This window comes from Magallana gigas, chromosome 10, assembly GCF_963853765.1.
Source record: "Magallana gigas chromosome 10, xbMagGiga1.1, whole genome shotgun sequence".
Lineage (NCBI taxonomy): Eukaryota > Metazoa > Mollusca > Bivalvia > Ostreida > Ostreidae > Magallana > Magallana gigas.
Genome location: NC_088862.1, coordinates 2,941,275 through 2,963,538, shown reverse-complemented (window position 1 = coordinate 2,963,538; position 22,264 = coordinate 2,941,275). Strand labels below are relative to the sequence as shown.

The window sequence follows — 22,264 nt, the reverse complement described above, 5'->3', positions numbered from 1 at the left end:
TATTTTAACCAATGTTTAAAGTTATTCTAAAATATTCTTTAGAGAGTAACAATGCAAGTAATAGTTTTTTAAGTGTTAGTAATTAATAGAAAACGCTATCTTATAAACAAGTATATGCTATTCATGTTTGTTTACTTATCAAATTTTAAAACAAAATTTTGGTGTTGATCAACTTCAGTATTATCTCCAATTTATTTGCAAAGAAGATAAGTATATTGCTAAACAAAGAATTTTTTCATTTAAATCATATTCTCATTCAAAACGGTATTCGAATACAAAGTCATCAGTACTGCATCCAGTAAGGGCAAATAAAAAGTTTTATTCAATATTATAACATATTTTATAGCTACATAATATCACACTTTCAAACTGGTTAATAAAAAAACCCCAAAAGCTGTTTCAAATTATTTCATATTTGTTAAAATGTTGACGCATGATTTGATTTTTCATCAATATGAACAGAAAAAAGTACCTCAAACCATCTAGAATGTGTACAAAAATTTAAGGTAAGTTTTTACAAAACGAAGTGCCCAATACTCCCAAGAGACCGATTGCATCGTTTTCTGTGAACACCTAACGATCACAATGGAGACCCATTGCATCGTGTTGTGCGATATACATATAGCGGTCACTTAGAAACCAAATTTGTGGTTTAGACACATAACGGTCACTATAAAGACTGTTTGCATCGTTTTGTTTGTATTTATGTAGCGGTCACTATGGAGATTTGTGCGATTTATATCTTGAGGAACTTGCCTAACGACTGTAATACAATTATTTCATTGTTAAAAATATGTGTTTTTCCTCTTTTGGTTGCAATTAATTCAAAACAAAACAACATGGCACATATGACAAAACGATATGCATGTGAGTAATATGCACAATAAAATACAAATTAATTTTATGTAAATTCTACATTGCTATTTTAATTGCATTACAATTACATGGGAACCGTCGTCTTCTCACCCCCAGGTTCTGTATCGGGCTTAAAAATGTCCGTTTTATTGAAAAAAAAAGCCATCTGGAAGATAAAAAGCAACATATTTTTACTTTGTAATTGAATGATGTAAGTTTTAAATCAACTGCATTGATCTGATTAGTAACTTTTTACAAATTTTCATGCATTCAGTAATATAACCATAATTACACACAATTTCATCCATATAAACTATCCTCGTCGAATATATAAAATGTCGTTTATCTTTTACAGCCGTTCTAATTTAAAGTAAGAATTTTATAAAGACATAATATTTTTCTTTATTTTTCATAAATTATTGTTGACATTGGTATAAGAAGTTGTAATCACAATATCAAAAGCGAAGATTGACATTTATTGCTTTGTAGATATGGTTAAAATTTGGGCGAAAATTAAAACTTAAGTTGACATTTAACAGACTGTTAAATAATTTAAAACCTATCTTGTATCAATTATTTTGCTGATTGTTTTAATGAATAAAAGCCTGAGCTTATTTGAGAAGTATTGTATTGGAAAGCCATGGCCAAGGACATTTGAAAAAGAAATATTCTTCCGCTCTAAATTTCCCATCGGGACGCGGTCCTTCATTGCCCAGCTAAGTTTCAACCATTATTTTATTATTTTTATTCCAAACGAGTACATGATTGTTTCATTTTTAAGGATTAATGTATCTGTATACAAGAAAAGTATATGCGTACACTTGAATGAATTTTTAAAATAAAGTGATTTTTTTAAGCGTACCACTAAATAATATGTGCCATATTTTTAACTTGTTTTTTAAACGATGGTTGTTTTTGTTGCACAATTAATACAGATGGTTTAAAACTTCCGTACGTGATAGAAGAACAAAGTACATAGTGGTTTCAAAGAAATGCTGTTTATTCATTATGAACTATCTTTTAAAATTTTTAGCAGTTTTAAGATGAACTATCGGTTTTGTAGTCTTTTACTTTGACCAAGATAAGATAACGCTAAGATACTTCGTCTGGTACCAAAATTAACGTAATATTTTTTCATTTTTCGTCTCTGCTACCAAGGCAACGGAGTACTTAACAATATTTAATGAATGTAGCGAATCAACACCACTGAATGCTAATTTTTATAGAGAACTGAGAGCTCCAATTAAACTACTGTTTGCATACTGTGAACAAATAAAAAGATTTACTGCCATTCCGTTTTATTTTAATGAAATAAGTTAAGACTCTCTCTACCGCTAAATACATGCAGTTATAAGATGCACAGTAAGATTAGATAACGAAATTCATTATCTTATCATCGTACACACATGTGTTTTTGCATAGAGCATGTTGAATACGTACTGGGTTCACAATTGTTTTGAAGCCAAACACTGGACTCTAAATACAATATTCTGTGGAATCATTTAAATTCGTGGGGGCCAATTTTCGTGGATTGTGACTTTTTTGTTCATTCACGGGGAGGCAATTTCGTGGATGCGTCAGTAACTGTTTCAGTAATAAAGATAACTCTTTTTAAAATTGTTTCGTTGGGGATTTAAATTCGTGGGGGAGGGATACCCACGAATGCCACGAAAATTGAGCCACCACGAATTATAAGAATCTACAGTATATCAAACTGTAAAAGAAATATTGGTATTTCCAAACGTAATATAATAAATAGCAATGATGAACAATGCTGCTTAAAAAAATAACAGCAAATTGCATACGACCTGGGAATGCAAATTGCAAGAAAATCTAGGTCCGTAATTATAAAAATAGCCCCTAAATCTTGTTAATCATAGAGGATCGCGACAAACACCTGTTTTCTCTGTTTAAGAACACGAAGTAATATGTTACCTGTCGTTTATAGTGTACCATGCAATAAATCATTCAATTGTGAAATGTTTAATTAGCCAATCCTTCAAAAGGATGCAACCAAAACAATGCATTATCTTCTGCAATGTGATTGGCCTTCTCACGTCAAACCATTATAAATATTCTCTTAATTATTTTGCAACTTAAAATAATTCAATTTCATGCCTAAGTCGCATTTTAACCACTGCCCATTTGCACTTTGTCAGTATATGAAAACATACGTAAAATATTATCATAGAAATATTAAAAAAAAAAATTAAATTATTAAGAGCACAGGTCTATGGTAGTAGAGATACAATATCGTCATTACTGAAACAAGATATCTGCGTTATGCAAATCCTTTCCCCCTTCACTTCAAAAATTAGCAGCATTTCTTAATGCTTTGCATTAAATCTCTCTTCGTACGTTGATAGTACGGTACCTCTGATATATTTTTAATGTTTCTTTGCCCGGGTTTTTCGTTTAGATTACCATTTTGCATGCATTCAAACCACGAAATCAACCAATCGACATTTTTCTATTTTCAGGTTAACTTTAACGTAAGCTTTAACGAAAGAGTTTTGGAGAAAATTGATTTAAACATGTTGTAAACGTGAAACAAAAAATAAGCAAAAATTCATTGACTTTATTTACTTGGAGATACTAGTTTTAAAATTGATAAGTATTTGAGTTATTGAAAAGGTGATCAATTAGATATAGATTTAAGTTTTGTCTCTCAGGTAAATTAAGGAAATTGGTATTGGTCTAAAAATAACTATTCTCTTAAATATTTTCATTTTTTGTCATCCAGATGTCATATAGGTTCTATTTTGTATGTAAATGTTTATTGTTTTATTTTGCTTACTTATATCGTTAACCACCATATTTCCTTATTGCAGCTAAATTTCTGTTACCTAAAAATAAGAAACAAAACATGTGGTTATTGTCTTGCACATAATTCCATAAAAACAGTTTCCGTTTTTTTTTCTTAAATGAGTAATAAATTATTCGTCAATCTTATTCTTTTAAGTTTTTCATGCTCTAGTATGACTAAAAGTTAGAGAGTAATAAAGGATTTTTTAAAATTGCGTCTTGTTTACTAGGAGCAAATTAAAACGAATCCACCGACCTCATCAAGTTTTTAAGCACAAAATATGGTTAAGCAATTCCTGGAATGCGCAGTTCTTGTGCTATAAATGTAAAAAATCATAGTAACCAGACTGTACTCGTTGCAAGCAACGACTAAGACTTCCGTCCTATTTATGAAAAGATGAGATGCATGAGGGAAATCCAGACTCAATACAGAATGAAAAATATTCGGACCTCAAGGATTCCTTGATGACGGAAGACCCTAATAATAGTTCTGCACGTTAGCTGGATAAATTCTTTTATTACAATCAATGATAGCTACCTTGCATAGCTTGAACGAACTACCTAAAACATTTATATATTTTTCCTTTAAATCTTTCAGTGAACATATTTGAGCATTTATATAAAGCAGTGATGTCTTTGAACGTAAGTGTCAATCAGTTCGTTGCATGGAAAGAAGTTTTTATTCTTCGATGAATAAATCAAATATTTTAATATGTTTTAAAAGCAATCTTACATCAGTTTGTAAAGACTTCATTGCCAATTAAATAAGCTCCATTACCTTGTACTCCATGAAAATACATTCTAATAAAACGTCAATTCTGTTGTCAGTTGAGGAAACATGCAAAAAGAATTATTATTATACTAATTCAATTACAATTGTTTCCAAATGTTAAAGAAAGCGTACATTTAAGTGGACAAACTTGTTTGACTGTTATTCAGTTTAGTTCGTAGAAGTATTGATAGAATAGATTTTGTAAGAAGTAGGGTGGAAAAAATATAACATGAGATTTAGTAAGGTTTGTAAAACCAAACATATATGAAATTAAGATACTAATGCTCAAAAGGTATAACCAAGTATTGAAAATTTCAAACACGGGGACATCATGGCAATGTTATCGACTTAAAATACCAATTGTTCATCTTCAGGGGCCAAAAATACTGTTTATAGGTTCTTCAATGCCAATTTAAGACTACAATTTAAAAAACAGAGACTATTGCTGCCATATGTTTTATCATTTTTTAAGCATATAATTCATTTGCAATGTTTTTGATTGGCTGTTTTGGATCCCGGATAAAAATCGAGACGTTTAGAGCAACAAACCATCAAAACGTTTTTGTTTAAACATTGCTTAATTTATGTACATGTATATTTACATCAAAATAAAATTAGACACACTTTTGGTACCATATGTCAATTATGGACTCTAAAAAAGTATACACGATCAAGTATCCTGAGGCACATATCTGTTGGGTGGCATTGATCGTTTACCATTCAACCTAATTTCAGAGCTCATGCTAACTTGAAGATGTCATAAATTTCACTGAATTTGCATAAGTTGATTGTAATGAAAAACTGAGATTAAATTTAATCAAATTTAACATGTAAAATTGTCAAGGTACAAAACACCTTTTAATTTAAAGTTCATCCTGTGCCAAACATCATCAAACATGAGTTTTACGGTCTTGAATGTGAAGGAAAACGTCACATATCAAGGAAAAGGAAAATATATATTAGGCTGTATTCAACCCATTTTAGTATTGTTTGATTTATAAAAATGAATTGGGAATTTTGAAAAAAATAAATATTGGCAAATATGTTCAGTCGGGTTCTACGACTTAGTAATAAGCAAGTTCTTGACAAGGATGTTTAAAAACGAAATCGAGTTAGGTGACATATATGAATCTTATTAAGATTTAATGCATTTGAGCTCGTTTTACTAAACTTCCAAAGTGTAAACTTTTTTGTTGCTTCTTTATTGATGTTTAATATAATTTTTGGAAAATTACAGGTTTTTTTGTGCATTAGTATCTTTCTAAAATACCTTTGCTTAAATTCTTACTAACGATATTGCCTTAAATGAGTATTGTAAAAAAACACACCGATAATTTATAAATAGTTGACTTTAAATCATAACAGTTTATTTAACAAATAAAGATATGATATACTGATAGAATTATTTACTTAGATCAATCACTTCTATCAAATTATTTTCCGTTGCCCCATACTTCGATACAAGCAAAAAAATAGATATCTCTTAATGATGCTTTTAAAAACTTTTTATCAGTGTTATTTGTTTACTCTGTTGGTTCTCTTCAGTGGAAGGAGGTAGAGTAAAGGGTATTTACAGGTTTAATGCAATAAAAATAGCTGGAGCAAGTGATCTGTAGACAAAACAAACCCTAAATAAATGCAGAGTTACACGTATAATGTATGACAATAACAAAGAAACGAAACGCAGTTTCAATCATTCATTTAAGGAAACTTCAATTATTTGGAGTTCTTACCTACTTTCCGTCAGTATGCGTTCTCTTTATGTCACAATTATCGATCATTCACGAAATAATCCAGACCTGCTCTAATCAATCTAAAAACAAAATAGGTACAACACTGATTACATTTTAATCTATAGGTATTTTAAATAACGCTGTCAATTTATAACCTGGACAGTTTTCTTTGTCTCTAAAATATATTTCAAACATTATGCATTTCATCATAACAAAATCAGCAAATAACAAGTGAAATGAAGTGCTACTTATTTTATTGAATCATCAATGTTTTGCATTCTACAATGTGCCATCCCTATATACGATAGTGCTCACAGATATATCTCTGTTATTTATAGTTCTTTAATTTTGGGCGATCTCAAGACCAAAACAAAACTACGAAGTAATTTGAAAGAAGCAGAGAAAATGTTTCATAAAAAATTAATATCTTAAAGTTCCACAAACCGCACGTCAATTTTGAAAATTGAATTAAATGCTTGAAAACTCAAATGTAATAAACGTGTTTTTGTTTGCCGTATCGTCTGTTTAATTTTCATCTTTAAATTCTAATGAAAGCACAAAAATAAATGCAATTAGCATGTGAACAACTTATCGGGTTATGAAGCAAAGTTCATGTTTTGTCGTTTCCTTTTTCTTTTGATCAAAATTTTGAGACTGTTTGAGGTAGGGAGGAGTCAACTCTAATGACTAAAGAAAATTTTCATTACGTTGATTTGCATATTAACTTGTGTTATGAGTTATTGTTTTAAATTCAGAAATTTAACAAAGAAATATTTGGTTTCTTTGTGAATATTGTATGATCTCGTCACTTTTAGATGAAGTCACTTTTTCCGCTTTCATTATTTGCAGCTATAAATACTTGATCTGACATTATCAATGAAAAATCTTCACTACTTTAAAAATCAAAGTACTGAGAGTACTGAAAGACGGGGTCTTGAAAGTTTTAATTTGTAATTGTCCTGGATTTCCTCGAATATGCTTCCAAAATTTATGTTTTTGAATTATTTGTTACAATCTATGTTAATTCGGCTTTTTTGCAATTGTCTGATACTTTGTCTATCTTTTACTCAATCCCGGCCTTCATAATTGTAGAAAATTGACACTATATATATAGTGCCTGTTTGGGAGGGTAACAGTTGAAATTGACACCCTGAGAAAACTATTGTCTACCGACGCGAAGCGGAGGTTGACAATGGTTTTCGAGGGGTGTCAATTTCAACTGTTATCCTCCCAAACAGGCACTATTTATTTTGTTATACTGAATGTCTTAATTTTTAAGAAAATTTTACTGCTTTTATATAGGAATAACGTGAACTCTACAGCGAACCTTACGCGCATAATTTTCGAGCATGTAACAATTTTTAATGTTACCCGTTGCTAAGTGCGTTGCTAACGCTGAGGGTAATAGAACGGATAATGAACTGCGTCTTAACCAATCAGATTTCAGTATTTAACATGAAAGTATAACAAAACAGTATATTATGTAAAATAAAACCCAAAGGAAAAATTTATAAAATTACTACTAACCGGGAATATCAAACAACTATATCAAAGTAGATAATTTTAATCATTAGATTTATTCAATTTTGTGATCCAAGGGAAAATCCACAAGTCGGACGGTATCCGTAATAAAAGTTTTATGAAAACCCCGAAAACTCTAAAACTGCTGAATTAACAAACAAAGTGAACATTTGTATACCAATAACAAACACAGGCAACTGACGTTAGAAATATTTTTTTACATCAAAATTCCAAGAACTTTGACAATAAAAAGATTTGCCACGGTCGCCATTTTGATTTTTAAGACCGACTTATCTGTCACGATTTTCTTCATTTGCGATTCATGGAAAATTTATAGGTAAAAATAAATCCGTTCGCCACTTACTACTTTTTTGTGTAAACTCGTGCATCACCTAAACGAATTACTATACAACCGTTCCTTTCATTAAAAATCGTACTCCAACAATCAGAGACATAAATAACAGAGATTGTCAACTCCGCTATAGCGTGTAAATGTTACGAGACCAACCTTACTTTAAGAACTACAAGTGCAACAGCAATCTTGTATAAGTCATTAAATTTGAACCTGATAGTGAACATGAACCTGTAAATATTTTAAGCATGTTTTATTTCTGAAATATTTACAAAAACTCTTTATTTAGTTCTTAAATTACTTTTTTAAAACTTATTGACTTTTCACAAAGTAATGATAATGCATTACTTTACTTATATAATGGTAATGTAATGCATTACTTCAAGAAAATTAAATAATGGTAATGGTAATTTAATGCCCTAATTCATGAAGTAATGGTAATGTAATGCATTATTTTACAATGTAATTCACCCCAAGCAAACATGAACACATTTAAACTTGGTTCTTCAATCCATAAGATTGTATATATAATATGATGTATAAGTCTTCAAAAATGAATAATCTATTATAGATTTTGCTTACAATGCATTGTTTAAAATTTAAATTCAGTTTAATCAACTAAAGAGCCAACGAACGAGAAGGCAAATTCAGACTTGTTTTTATTTTCTTTGTACAAAATTCCTTTAGAGACGAATAGCAATCATACCGCAAGTAGACTGGAAAGCCAATGAAACACCTATTTAATTTGTAAAGCATCTGTGTATAACCCGTCCCGATTTTAACTTCGGCTTGCGCATGAAGTTTGGTAGTATTAAGGTGAAAGATTGTCAAAATAAAATTCACAACTTTTCAAAAATGGCACATTGCGTTTGTGAACTTTAATTCCGGTTCCACCATCAACCTCTTCTATTGATTAATGAGCTCGTACACCAACTGAATTGTCAACGGCGCTGTGCATTCAGTTATGTAACTCATTCCACATTTGAACCCGAGCAAGAATATTTTGATCAATAAAACTATTTGTTTATTTTCTAAATAGAATTTTGTTTATAGACAGAGGACTTAAAAAGATTTAATGCGTGTTTTTATAATACATATTTACTGAAATGCATGAAAACTTTCTGCACTATTTTCTTACGCGTAGACTCAATTCATGTGTTCTACGCCTGCCTTTCGGTTTAAGACTTCGGCTGACAGTAAACCAATAGACGGGGTCACGTGACCCCGTCTAAAAATTGGTTTCTATAGAGTGATAACTTATATTAGTACATCTTTCATTCAGTTTTTCCAATAGCGGGTCAGGTTTTTCTATTTTTCATCGTTTAACTTGTATAGTAGCAGAGTTAAACACGTGAAACTATACAGAAATCAATAACATTCAAGTCTGGAATTTTCTGTAACTATTCATCAGAATTCAAAGCTTGAAAATAATCTTTTGGTGAACGAAAATTGCTAAAATGACATAAATAACTTTTTTGTAATATATGATTTTTTGTTTAGCATTTGAGATGTACTTTTGGTATACTGTCACTATTTATAGACCCGAATTCACCAATCGACGGCTGACTTCCAAAAACCAATGTTGGATATGGGAGCTTTCATACATTTGCTGTTCTAAAATACGGGATCTGCATTTGATTTATTGATTTATTTACCTGTAAAATATATCTTTAGAGAACTTAAATGTAAAGGTAAATCTGAACATTTAGTGGTCATTGGGAAAACCATCGTTTGACTCACTGCAAAAGGTTTTCAACTGTGAAATAATGTAAAAAAAAAAAAAATCTGAACAATGTTTGAATTTTATTCATATTAGTAATTTTTAAACACAGCGAGTCACATGTCTACTAACCCTTTTAAGATACACAATTATTTCTTCCAATTTTAATTCCTTTTGAGGACTATTTATCACAAATCGTTGACGTCCGAATTTAACTACAACAAACAAACTTAGGAAAGATAAAAATTTACATATGTAGATTTTAATAAAAATAATGAAGATTTAATTATTGCAATTTAACATATTTAAGACATTGTAATGTTTTGTTGTGCTATTAATCATCATGTATGATATACGATTAACTGTTTCCGGCGGCGAGACACAAATTAAGTTTCAAATATATCAAGGGAAGTGAAGGATACATTTTGCTACTTTTCATTCCAGTCACAGTTGGTCACATGATTTATATATATGAACTCTTACATTTGAGCAGTGTTTATGTCTTTTATGACTTTAAGAATGTTCTAGAAAAGATCATATTATAATTATATTGGTATGGCGAAGAAGTTCTCATTTTGCCCTGTAAGATACCGGTATTTCTGTGTGTTTATTAATAATAAGCGAAAACAATGGACGCACTATTAACGACCAAAAGAGAAACAAGCAAATTGATATCAATAAACTAATCTACAGTTTGTAAAAGTTACTTCCCTTTGCCGCCATTTTTGGGAAAAATACTTATCACAGTAACCACTGTAGTTTAGGAGCTAGTTACTTTGACATTTGACTGTAAAAATTTCTTTTTTTTTCAATAATTATTAATACTTTAATTTTCAGTGCGCCAGGATGGGGATAAGATTGGAACGAATAAATCCAAACGATTCAATCTCACGCCTCTAAATTGTTTGGTAGCACAAAAAAGGCAGTTTGTTTTCCACTTTTGACCTTTTAATTGACCCTGCAAAGGGAAACACTTGTAAAAAGCTGATATTTTTATATATTTGAAATCATATACGAAATAGATTTAATTATATAAAAGGAAATACTATAATGCATTTTATCTAAATATTTATAACAACATGCTGGTAAAAATATTTTTAAGGAGAATGTATTTATAAATATGCATACATCTTGGTTTTAATAATAAGAAACTTTAAGATGGTAAGGGGCATCTGTTGATATTAACGTGGATTAAAGTACATTATATTCAAAATACTTCCAACGGTTTACATTTTTACAAAGTATTTCAATTCAGTTATGTAAAGTAAAAGAGGTTCCTATATTTATAATTGGACAAATTGATTTTAACTATTTTGATCCTGATTAATTATATCGCAAAAGGTTTTTAATGGTAACGTAAAATACAATTAGATTTCTTAAGTAATATTGGAGAAAATATTCGGTGAATGTTATTTCATGATTGTATTTCAACAAAAATTTTATAAAGAAAATTTGTTTTATAGTTTTGTAACAGTTTAAATTTCTTTCCTTTTTGAATGATAAAAGAGTTTGCATTTTATTATCTAATTATTGTAATTTTAAAAGAAAACTTTTTTAAATACTTGTGCATGAACAAACTTGCTTTATAAATTGTTTCTGAATAAAAAATAGGTATATTATAAAGTGAATCTACCTGGGAAAAAACCTGTTTGTGTAACAACCATGAGAGAATCACCAACAAAAAAAACATGTTGAAGCTTCTACTCTGTTATATCAATTTGTGAAATAAATGTAGAAGTGTGTAAGCTACATATATTTTTAACAAAATGAAAGAATTAAATAGACACTGGATAATATCAAGCATTTGTAAAAATTGTGCAGGAAATAGGCTTTTTTGGTTACTTTCTCTAGTTATAAATGCTAAAAGGACATACCTAAACCAAGTCTTTAGTAAAACCAACAAGTTCTGAAATATTTTCCAATTTCCTCTTATCAAAATGTTTTCTCTGTGTCATTGTCCATAGACGTAGCATAGGATACTATACAAGGAAAATTAAAAATGCATTTAAATCAATACCAACAAGTTTTCATTCACTCAGTTTAACGTTTGAGGAATTCATAACACTGTTAAAGAAATAAATATGATTAACATGTAATTATGGGCCACCTGCTGGGAATTGAATAAAAATTTACATTTTGTGGTTTTTGTTTTTTGGGTCACGTCATAAAAAGTGAAGGGCAAAACAAATCTTCGGTTAAAAAGCCGACACACAGTTTCTGTACAAAAACGAAATTTTAATAAGCAAATCTTGTTTCAAATTGAGTTATTTCCTTCGATTTAAATATTTCGTTATTCTTAATAACAAGAAAGTCATATAACCATTAATGTTTTTTATGATGTTTGATAAATAATAACACAGAGAACATATAGAGTGTCAGAAACATTTTGAATCTGGGATACGATAGTGTTTGACACTACAACCAAAACGTAATATCCTTTTATTTATGACTAAATAATATACATTACCAACTGATGAGAAAATTACAATTTCCCTGACGGATTATATTAAAACAATCTATTGTAAGTAAAAAATAATCACTGAACTGTATATATATATATATATATATATATATATATATATATATATATATATATATATATATATATATATATATATATATATCTGTTATCAGCTTTTTTGTAACACTTTTTTTAGCTTCAATAAACAACCAACTCGTCGCATTCTGCAAACTTTATTCATACAGCATTTAACGATATCATATTCATCATATATGAATTTGATCAGCCATCAAGTCATGCCATTGTCAGCAATAATATTTTCAAAATAAGCCTGATACTGGTACGATTTTAGGTAAAACCGTATACAGAGAGAGGGAGCAATAGAGAGTAAAGCTTAAGAGAGGAAGAAATAAGGGAATGATTACTTGCGAATATGGATTAAAACACATTCACGAGTTTGGTGACCGTTTTACAAAGATGCCTGATAGAGGATTATGAAATTGAAAAAAATATTGCAATCCAAATAAAAGCAAAATACCCCCCCCCCCCAAAGCAAAAAAAACAAAACAAAAAAAAACCAAAAAAAAAACCGAGATGATCCATATACACTACAGTTCATCAGATATTTTCTTCCAATTACTTTGATACTCCTTATATATCCATTTTTTTCATTAGCAAATATTTTTCTGCCAAAAGCCTTAGCAAACTGCAATCATTATTTCAAATCATAGCGAATGATTACAAACGTTAAATTGCTAACTGTAAATTTGAGAAACGTGTATCAAACAATAATTTTTATTAGAATTCTTTGAGATCTGGTCAAATAATTACACAATGTTTTACAAAATGCAAAGGTATTACTGCTTACGCCTGCAGCTTTAAATAACTTATTTCCTTAACATCTATTTAAAATTTAGATAATCTGAGTCATATTTGCATTAAAACTGAACATTGGTCTATTTTTTTTAATGAATAGTGGTTGAATTTTGTAAAATCTAGACAAAAGTTGCTGACGACTATGGGATTAAGGTTTTTGTAAGGTGATAATATTCCACCTATTTATTTTTGGGCTGGGATTGGCCGCCGATTTCTCCAGTGACACTGATTACAAATGTTTTACCATTCCATGTCGTAGATTCTAATATGCTTTTTTATAATTAATAACGCATTTCTTCTCATAATTCTTCTACAATACTGAATTCATACTTTTAAATTTATTCACATTTTATAGTTGTATTTCTGGTTTGGTTTGAAAGGTCTTATAAACCATTTACGATTGATTTCTCAAGTTATAAAATCGACTGGCTATACAGAGACGCTAAAAAGAACTAAAAGAATTTATTATTTATAAATTCAGAAGAAGACAAAAAGCTTTAATCACGTTCCATATTTTACAATAGAACTTTGCTATTTTTTTTTAATTAATCACCAGGCATACATACACGAAAGAATAGAACGGAAATTAAAATTCATACTCTGTTATTTAGAAAAAAAGAATTTTAAATCTTGCAAAGAAGTATACATTCTAGAGAATAGAATGATGGAGAATATTCTAATATAAAATTGTCACTTACCCGAGAGTGTTTACCGGGTCAGAACAAAATTGATCTGATTTTTTTTAGACAATGTTGCAGGTTTTTGGTGAAAAACTTTCCTTGTGCTTTTTGTTTTTGCTACTCTTCGCTGTTGCAGAAGTTTTTGATGCTTCGGTTCCCAAAACTCGCCTGCAATGAAAAGTAAAATCTCAATAATAGATAAAAACGAAATAACAAAAGAATATATATATATATTAGTGGAATTGAAGTTTTGATGTATATGATATGATTGCTCTTTGTAAATTTCATTTACTCTGGGCCGGCCATTTACCATCTGGTAAATCAGGAACGCTCAATGATGCAGAAATTCATCATAAACATTTTACACTTGGCCAATTTAAGAGTAGGTGTTACATTCAGACAAATTGATCTACCAAAAGATAAAACAGCAGTGTTTTAACAAAACCGACAGTTCGACGAACGAGTTAAAGATAATTGTCGCCCAGTACATCACACATTATTCGTGAAAAAAAGAATGTCTGGGTTTTCTGTATTCTTTGTGAGCAAAAACAACTACTGTGGAATCATTAAAATACATGTTGCCTAAATTTTCGTGAGTATTCATAGTTAGATCCCCTCCCCCTAACGAATTTACACCCTCAACGAGAGCAAATTTATAGAGAGTTAGTTTTGTTACTGAAACTGAAAACCGACGCATCCACGAAATACATCCCTACGAATAAACAAAAAACTCACAATCCACGAATATTGTCCCCACGAATTTAAATGATTCCACAGTAGTTCTGAAATACAGATATCTATTTCCAATTCGGTATACTAATAATCTTTGATTTGTAGGATCAGCATCAACAAAAGATATTTCCTTTAAGTTGATATTTTCAGTTCAATATGTTCAGTGACTTGGCTGTTTTAATTACTAATTATAATCGATGAACGAGTTTATTATGTTTAATCATTCAAAATATTTATGTTGCCAAAAAGTGGTTTAGCAAGATAAAAAAAATATTCCTTTTAAGAAATAGCATTATCAATAAAGAGTTCAGGTATTAACACACGAGCTTATTTAAGGAAATTTTATCTCAACAAAGAAGCCAAACATAATTTTGAAATCTGGAATAAACAAGAAAAAAGTTGTTTGTGCACATTCAAATAGTGTGAGAGATGTAAATACTTTTTTACATCACGATAAAATAATAAAAATACAAAAAAACCCAAAACCGTGTAACAATATTTCCGTTAGAGTTTTAGAAACTCATCAGCAATGTCCAAACTAGAAACAGATGATAAATAGTTCTAATATGAAAATGAAGTATAGAAATGCACTATTATGCAATATATAGATGATTGCTCATAGACTTTGTCTAAAAGTCTTATACTCCAGAATCATTATTGTTCGTGGTGGACCATTGTTTATGGCTTTTTTGGGTAACCTTTGCACACGAATTTACATCCTCACGGCCTAATATATAAGCATTTGTATAGTATTTTTTCTCACAAAATAGAACTTGCCACCCACGAATTAACATCCCCACGAATTAGGAAAATTTTTGTACCCACGAGCATTGACCCCCCCTTCCCATGAATAAAAAATGATTCCACAGTATGTACTCTTCTCTATATAATTACGCATCATATCTAAATATACTCTCACATACTATATGTCTCTCCTCCGAGTATTTTGGTCCGGGTTATAAGTTTAATTAAACGTTTGTCCAATTCACGCATTAATCATTTACCTGTTTACTTCTTCAATGCTTTCTCCTTTTTGAAAACTCAACATGCTTTGGTAGTGAATTTAATCAGTCAACTGATAAGGTGTATCGGTAATTTCTAACATATATGTGGCTAAATGGTCGTGACCGTTTTGGACTCGATCAATTTCCTCAATAAGAAGACGTTTGTTTAAAGATACAGTAAATATCTGAATTTTAAACCTAATATATTTGAGATTCACACATGTGCTGACTAATTGGAGACCAAAGAGAACCCTATCCTTTTCCTAATAAGGCATTTCTTTCATAAATGTAATGTCACTTCAGGGGATGCTTACTCCTCCTAGGCACCTATTCCCATCTCTATCTTTTAAGAGGTCCTCGGCTGTAAATTTGTTAATTTTTCACTTCAACCTTTAATACCTTTGCCGGATGGTTGTTAATAGTTTCTTGTGTTCGCTAAATAATAGTTTATGGCTGAAAAAAATATAGGACAGGCCTAATGGGTTATAGGTTTAACCACAAAGCCTCCTTAAGTCACTGACATTTGAGCTTTAAAGCAACATATCAATCCCCAGTGATTAATTACCAAACACAAAACATCTGATACTCATCTCCCTGTAACCTTGTGATAGCTAAAAGTGTTATCATTTTTTTTTTCATTATGACACAGTTCTATTTTGTAAATCACGTGAGTTTAATTAGTAGTCGGTTCTAATAAGCTTATTGTCTGTCGTGTCATGTCAAGATGATTTCAGTTTTTGTTGTCATTTATATTTTTGAAAAGGTTAACCAATTTAAATTCAAATTTTGCAATCTTGGATAATATCTTTTTAGAAATTTGTAAAGGACAATTCATAAATGTGTCTTTGTTAATTTAGAATTAATAGTTACTATCCCCCCTTTTAAAGAAAATATATGAATGTTTTAGATATCCCTTTGAAAGATGGAAAATCAATGCATTGGTATATTTCAGGATGAATAAACTATATGATATAACATTACTCGGCATTGAAATACATGTACTGATTTCACTATTCTGCAGAAAAATATAACGATATAATAAAAAAAACTATTTTTAAAGAAGAATCGGAATCAAATGTTTATTACTAACTCTAAATTCTACTGAAAAATAAATGGAAACTATACATAAATAGGGAAAAATTATTATTTCATTCTGTTGACAGAGACTAAAGTTTAAAGAAAATAATATCAAAGACTATATTAACATAAGAAAGATAAAAAATAATTTTGATAATAAGATGCATTTAACTTTAAAATTGTACCCTTTTTTAAATTGAATATTTTATTAGTTAAAATCTGTCCTAATTTTTTTTTTCAGGTCGCATGTATCCCAAAGTTCTTCTAAAGAGAAGAAGTGCTTATACATGTATATTGATTACCACATTTGATTAAAATTGTACCTATATTGATAAAACAAAGTGAGTATTATAGTGGGTTTGTTTCGTTTTATGTAATCAATATGACACCTGCAGTCTAATTTTATACTCAAGATTTGATATGTAAAATAAATTAGCAGCGAATGACAATTGCACTGTGCAACTACAATGTTATGGAAAATGACAGGTAATTACGCAATTCTGATCTTAGAAATACTCTTTTGATGTAAATATCTCAAAGATAATATTTGAGCCAGAAACTATCAAATGTATATCGTGAACAAAACGAGTTTTCAAATAAAACTTAAATTACTCTGCAGGAATTGTTTCCTTAAAAGGAAACAGATTGCATCTGTTTTAAACATTAGACGATACAAAATACCACCTAATGAAACAAATCATATAACACTAATGTAGCTAGTCATTATTTTGTAATTAATGTAATTAACTTAACTGATATTCTCCGGCGTTAAAGACAGGAAATCACAAAATTATTAGGAATTTGATAACCAGGTTAGCAAATGCAACATTTATCATAAAAAATCTAGAAAATAGAAGCCTTCATTTTGTCATTCCATTTTAGAACATCACGTTTACAATTCACTCCTTGTTTTGCAACTGTAAGTGTACGAAGAATACAAATAAGTCATCTATTAGAAATGTAAAAAAAATAATAGTTTTTATTTAGCCGTTACAGGTTAGAACAACACATTCATTTTTTTGATTTGTAACTTACGTGTATTAAAAGACAGAGAAATATACTTTTTATCTATCTATCTATCTATCTATCTATCTATCTATCTATCTATCTATCTATCTATCTATCTATCTATCTATCTATCAATCTATCTATCCATCCATCTGATTTGTTAAGCTAAAAACTGGTATTTAGGAAAGAAAAAATCTGTACATTTATCTTGAAAATTTCGGCATTTTCCTATATTTTCATATATAACTTTTCTTCTTATGTAGACCAATATGGTCTAAAAATGGCCAAGACCATCGAGCTCCTAAATATGTCAAAGGGAAAACAAATTTTTCAGAGTTAGTAAAGATGTCATAAGATTGTTTAATAAAGAATGTGGGCGCTTAAGATGTAGATTCGGCAGGAATCTGGGCGCACAAGGAGAGTGAAAATTTCATCAATTAATTTTGAATATTTTTCGAATTATAACCGTTATTTGGTTTCTGTTGGATGTGGAATGAGTGGAAACATATTTGAAATGCAAAAGGTTTTATTATAATATGGGTCTAAATATAGCAACACGATGCAATTCATGCAAAACCCTACTTATTTACAACTGTTTTTAAATGATTTTGTTGTCTCTGGGTCTTCTCTCCACAAATTTGAAACGTGTAAAGGTAACATATTTCAACATTAAAAATGTCGCTTTTTAAAAAAAGATGGAGAGATGACCCAGAGATGCCTAATTATGTACTTTTTCAAATTATTTTTTGAAGGATAAAAAACAAAGTCCATTGATATGACAGCGTTGTTTCAAACAGTACTTTAAAGAACATATATTGACAGGTCTCCGTGGCTCAGTGGTTTCGTCCTGGATTAAGTAAATACATACTTTCAGTGTTTTGGGTTCAAATCCAACTGGTGGTCTTTTTAAAAAAAAAATTTGTTTTAAATGTTTGTTAATATAACATGATGTTGAATTATAATATACCGGTATATTTTAATTTGTTTTTATTTATTTCTAGATCTGCTGTATGAACACTAGAAATAAAATCTTTTCTTATTACTAGTTTTTTAGGATATACACAATATAACTTCATTAAAATATGTTTTCATTAACATTTCCAACTAGTTATCGGTTTACCTCTCATTGCCATTTTTTGAAAGCTTTGTGAGTTTTTTAATTACCGGAATAGCCATGTACTTCGACTCTCAACATAATATATTTTTGTTGAAACCTGTACATAGCCTTTCGAGGTTATAGACATTTAAATCCCAATTGATTTGTGTCGATGATTCCTGCAAATTTACAATCTTGTGCGCTCACTTTCTTTAGTTTAGTATGCATAAATGTTTTATCAGGTTTTGGCTCATAATACTATACAATTATTGCTGTTTTAAGGTCAATACGATGATTAAGCTACCTGAGAAGTACAGTATTCACCGAGGCGGATTGGTTAAAAAAACCCAGCAATAATTATTTTATCACTATTATTATACTCAAAAAAAATCTTTCAATAAAAAACACGGTTGTTTAAATGTTCAAAGGGCCAGACCCATGATAAATTACTTAACATATCTCTAAGTTTTTCGTTAAGGTGAAAATGAAAAAAAAAAAATAAAACATTAGATTACTTTAAATCCGTATTTCTATTATAATATACAGCCTTTTATTTATTCTTAAAAATTTAGTTTGTGAAGTTTTATTTTTTTACTTACGTCTTTTACATGTAACTAAATGTGGTATCTATACTATTTTCAAAGATTACAATATGTTTTTGTTTAAAAACACATCGTTGTTTTTTTGTTAATAACATAACCCTGATTTTCTATAAAAGAGTTATATAAGTAGGATATCTTATCTTCTTTTAGAATCAGACTGTCCAGAAAGTAACGATTCCTTCAGACCACACATAAGTAGAAAAAATCGAAAAAAAAATATCATACCCATACATTACACTGCTTTAACAATTATTTCACAAGGTCCCATTAAGACAGAGTATTGATACATGGGTTAATTTGTTGGATAAACTGATGTTAACGATATATAAGAAAAAATATGTAAAGGTTTTTTTGTTCTTTAGAAGAAAAGTTTGAAATAAGCCCATCTTTTTTCCTACTTTCCTCATATTTACAAGGTAAACACGTTATGACCTGTATTTACGCGTACTTAACTTTTAAACTAATAACCCTTTACGCGAAGTTTGATTAAATTACGCTTTGATGTTCGTTTGATTACATGTATGAAAATCACATTAACAACATATGGAAAAGGAAAACGCTTTCTAAAACTTTTCGATCAAATGAGTTTTAAAAACTTACATTTCATATCATAAAAAATAATAAATGGAATCTTTAAATGAAAATCAGTAAAAAGAAATCCAGATACTTACATGAGGATGATGATATTTGTTTTGTCCCTGGCAAACGCTTTCACTCAACACTCAAAAAGCATTGTAGGTTTTGTTAACAGTAATTTGAACTGGATCTTTAGCCTCAATAACATTTTTAAGGTGTCATCTTTATCGATGTGTTGTCTTAAGGACGTTGTTTACTCAGTGTTTGGGTCCTCAGATTCGGATTATTATAAAGTTCAATGTTATGAGGAGTAAGATTTGTTCTAAACACAAAGAGTATTTCTGAAATGAATTATTATTGACATAACATTCGATATTTTTACTACTAATGGAATTAGGCTCAATTCAAACAAAGTTTGACTTTTAGTAAAACAGAGGAAATTCGAACTAAATTTTTTCAAATTTTGTTTTCAACTGAAATATTTTTGGTAGTACTGTAATATTGAAAGTTAAGATTTTTATATGTGAGTCAACATGATTTTTCATCCTTTCTGTTTGTTTAAGCGCTTTTTTCATTTAGATAATAGTATGGCAGTCACTACCACTACAAAAATATTGAAAAACGCTGAAACGATTAAAGACACCATATCCAAAAATTTTGATCATTGACCTCAAATACATATAATGCCAACAGAGTACGGTCAATATACTTAGTTTAATAATATAGATATTCATGTATTATCATCACTCAACTTTTTGTTAAATTGAATCAAAAATGGGTAAGGATTTGAAAACTGATACATGTAGAAGAAATTCGGACTGGAGTATATAAAAAATTGTAAATAAAAACTTAGTGCTTTGTATCTATTTTGTGTCACTGCCATTTATAAATTTTATTTCATTTTTATAACAGCTAAGCAATTTGTATTTTTTCACAATCAAGAAAATCTCAATCATTGTGTAAACTTTTTATAATTTTTCAAAAAATATTCAATTTCCATTAACTCAATAAGTAGGTCATTGACCTATTTTGTTTGAAAGTGAAAAATAACACTGCCATGTAAGGTCTATAACATACAATAGTTGTTTTTTTTATTATCATCGGTGGAATTTTTTTTCATTCTGAGCAAACGTATACCATAAGTGTATAAGATCAAATTTTCAAAGCAAAAGAAATGTAGAAAAAAGTAATATCTCAAAAATAGAAAAACAACAACAAAGAAAACCATTTACCTTTCAAGTATACCTAACGTGAAATCGTTGTATGTCGCGTCTAGGATTTTGCACAAGTCCTTCATCACCAGGTATTGTTGAAAAACCTGGCGATTGTTGCAATAAAGATGAGTTTAAGAGTTCAACTTCGTCCGCCTATAATGAACACCTGTGAGCTTACGTAAGAGAAACAGCATTTCATAAAAACCATCACTGTCCTAAACGTCTTTTAAACACTCTCATTAGTATAAAAAAAATATGAGCACATACCCGCGTTACTTCTGTATGTCAGAGTTTTTATGAAAATATAAATTCATTAAAACATTGACAATTATATTTTTTTATCAGCTTCAAATGAAAAAAAAAACAATTCATAGACATTTTATTGGAATTTTCACGTCATTTTAAACTTAGTTATTACATGAAATATACATCACGAGTGCTTGTGCCACCTTTTGCAAATCTTCATTTCATGAATCAATGGTGACATTTTCACAACTTAAACTCATCCGCCAAAAATTAATTGTGTAACCGCTTTTTCTAACTTAATAAGTGACAAAATGTTAGGATGAATGTTTGATTGATAAATATATTAGATGTATGTTAAAGATCTACATTTTTTCATCACAAAAAAATTATTGATTACTTTATTCAAGTAATATATATCAAATGATATGCAATTGCAAACATAATTCTAACACAAGCATGGTTGATATTATATAATAAAGAAAGATATCCTGATTAGGAAATGAAGTCGACAGGTAATTTGATTTTAAGAATTAAATTCAAATACAAATTATTTCTCATGTCCAAGTTAAATTGTAACATAGAACATGTCGGCATTCACAACAGAGATGGTTTTTAAGTGCAGCGTTAAAAATATTTTTTTTTTATTTAATTAAAACTAAATTAACATAACATGTCTCTCATTGTTTCTGAAACTTTCTTTGTTTTAAATTAAAAATTCATGTATATTTGAGGAATAACAAATAGCTTACCGCGACAAATTAGGTCTTTGTTGTAATTATAAGGGTATAAAACCGCTGAGTTGAATTTAAACATAAATGCCAAGATACTATTTACATCACAGATTTGCATTCTGCTGCAGTGATGCGCCTGTCAAGAACAGCATTGTTTCCTGCACCAGGCTCCTCCCCTCTTTAGCAACGGTCATTCAGCTCTA

At 29.6% G+C, this 22,264-nt stretch overlaps 1 long non-coding RNA gene across 3 annotated transcripts; it reads right to left on the bottom strand.

Moving 5' to 3' along the window:
• Window positions 1-386: 386 nt before the first annotated feature.
• On the bottom strand, window positions 387-22,183 carry LOC109621033 (uncharacterized). Of its 3 annotated transcripts, XR_010710010.1 has the most exons (5): window positions 22,080-22,183; window positions 21,103-21,237; window positions 13,794-13,943; window positions 3,653-3,701; window positions 387-1,021 (listed from the first exon to the last, which is right to left on the bottom strand). It is a non-coding gene; the product is annotated as an uncharacterized lncRNA (long non-coding RNA). The 3 variants fall into 3 exon arrangements; XR_010710009.1 differs by lacking the exons at window positions 387-1,021; window positions 3,653-3,701 and adding an exon at window positions 4,028-6,245 and having other exon boundaries at window positions 22,080-22,173; XR_010710011.1 differs by lacking the exons at window positions 387-1,021; window positions 3,653-3,701 and adding an exon at window positions 11,635-11,737 and having other exon boundaries at window positions 22,080-22,176.
• Window positions 22,184-22,264: the final 81 nt, after the last annotated feature.